The sequence below is a fragment of the Chrysochloris asiatica genome, unplaced genomic scaffold (assembly GCF_000296735.1).
Source record: "Chrysochloris asiatica unplaced genomic scaffold, ChrAsi1.0 scaffold00514, whole genome shotgun sequence".
NCBI classification, from domain to species: Eukaryota; Metazoa; Chordata; class Mammalia; order Afrosoricida; family Chrysochloridae; genus Chrysochloris; species Chrysochloris asiatica.
In genome coordinates this window covers 181,508-184,157 of record NW_006409032.1, presented here as the reverse complement: position 1 = coordinate 184,157, position 2,650 = coordinate 181,508, and positions in this window count along the sequence as shown.

Here is a 2,650-nt window from a genome sequence, read left to right as displayed (position 1 = left end):
ATAGCTGATAGTTTCGAACTGCTGGCCATGAGATTAGCAGCCTGATTCGTAACCACTATGCTACCAGAGCTCCTTTGTGGCCACCATAAACTGGGATAATAGCAATACCTTTTTCAGAGAGATGTTGTGAAGGCTAAAAATGTTAATACCGGAAAGCTCTTAGCATTTCGTCTTCTCAAGCTGACCTTTGACATTTTCTGTTCTTGTACATTCTCACTTCTTCCATTTGCTTTAGCATCTCTATGCTGGAGAGCAAGTTTCAGAGTCTCTTCTGACATCCGTTTTCATCTTTTCCTTCTCTCTTGTCTTCTCAATGACCTTTTGCTTTCTTCCTGTATGTTCTTGATGCCATCCCACAACTCTTCTGGTCTTCGGTATTTAGTGTCTAATGCATCAAATCTGTTTTTCATATGATCTCTAAATTCAGGTGCGATATATTCAAGGTCATATTTTAGCTCTTTTGGATTTGTTTTAATTATCTTCAGCTTCAGCTTAAATTTGCATAGGATCAACCGATGTTCTGTTCCACAGTTTGCCCCGGTCTTGTTTTTGGCTGGTGATAGGGAGCTTTCCCACCATCTCGTTCCACAGCTGTAGACAATTTGATTTCTGTGTATTCCATCTGGTGAGGTCCATGTATGTATGTATTTTATGTTGCTTTAAAAGGTATTTGCAATGAACCAATCTTATAAAATTCTATCATGCGATCTCCAGTATCATTTCTATCACCAAGGCTATATTTTCAAACTACTGGTCCTCTTTGTTCCAATCTTTGAATTCCAATTGCCAGTAATTATCTTGATTGCATGTTTGCTCAATTTCAGCCTGAAGAAGTTAGTAGAATTCTTCAATTTCATCATCACTGGCTTTAGTTGGTTGGTGCATAAATTTGAATAATAGTGATATTAACTGTTCTTTTTTGTAGGAATATGGATATTATCCTATCACAGACAGCGTTGTATTTCATGACTTATCTTGATAAGTTCTTTTTGATAATGAATGTGACACCATTCCTCTTCAATTTGTCATTCCCAGCATAGTAAACTATCTGACTGTCAGATTCAAAATGCCCAATGCCAGTGCATTTCAGCTTACTAGTGCCTCTCATATAGATGTTTATGCGTTCCATTTCATTTGGACAATTTCCAATTTTCCTAGATTCATACTTTGTACACTCCATGTTCTGATTATTAATGGATGTTTACAGCTGTTTCTCTTCATTTTGAGTCATGCCCCATCAGCAAATGAAGGTCCCGAAAGCTTTACTCCATTCACGTCATCACGGTCACCTCTGCTTCGAGGAGGCAGCTCTTCCCCAGTCGCATTGTGACTGCCTTCCAACCTGAGGGACTCATCTTCCAGCACTATATCTGACAATAATCTGGTGCTCTTCATCATGTTTCAATATTTTGGTGCTGACAGTGTTCCACTGTTATTCATAAGGTTTTCAGTGACTAAATATTCTGAAGTAGTCTATCTCTCCTTCTTCCTAGTCTGTCTTCATCTGGAAGCTCAGCTATAACCTGTCCACCGTGGGTGACCCTGCTGGTATTTGAAATACCCGTGGTATAGCTTCCAGAATCCCAACAACATGCAAGACACCATAGGTCGTATCATCGGCATATCGCAGGTTGTTAATGAGTCTTCCTCCAATCCTGACGCCACATTTTTTCTTCATAGAACCCAGCTTCTCGGATGATTTGCTCAGCATACAGGTTGAACAATTATGGTGAAAGAACACAACCTCGTCACACACGTTTCTTAATTTTAAACCATTCAGTGTTTCCATGTTCTGTCTGAACAAACTGCCTCTTGGTCTATTGTCGGGGACCCGCCTCGACATAGGGGTTCGGTTCACGAGGAGGGGATACCTGACGGCCATTGCAATATATCAAGAATACACACAAAGAGACAAAGAGAGAGACAAAGAGACACTCCGAAACCAGAGTGAATGCTGGACTGGCATCAGGCAGATCCTGCATTGCAAACATCTCAGCCACGAAGGCCGTAATATCCTGCATAGTGAACATTTTAGCTAAACAGGCAGTATGGTTGCAAGGCTGGACTGTGTCGTAATGCACCTGGATTCGTTCTGCGCCTTCCTTTTATTTAGGGGAGGAGTTTCACACTAAGCTGGGAGGGACTTAGGCAAGGTATAGCTAACATCAGTACTTTTCCAGACATTCAGGTAACTTTACATCGTACTTCGCTGGTTCGAATCCCAGGCCCACAATCTGGTTTCTCAGGCTCAATTAACATATCTATAGCCCCTGAGCACAGGTGGGGGAAGGTGAGAGTAACGACAAAAGCTTGGGCAGAGTCCTGCTGCTTCGGCTTCCTGAGCCAGGTTTTCAGGAGGACTCCAGACCAGGTGAATGGGCTGCACCTGGAAAATGATTAGGGAGGATGGGTTCTTTGTCTATAGAACAAAGAACTGTGAAGTAGCTAAGATGTTTTTAGTTAATCCTTTTGGAGAAAGGCTTGACCTTGCAACTTTTAGTCTTAGGCTTTAGGAAAATATCACGTTTATCTGTGGATTGTCAAAGGCTCCATGTATTAATTTAATATATATAACTGAATATTAATATGAAAGCAATTTGCCATTAACTGCCAGTGGCCTCATTTGTTACACTCGGCCCTAGAGGGCCTC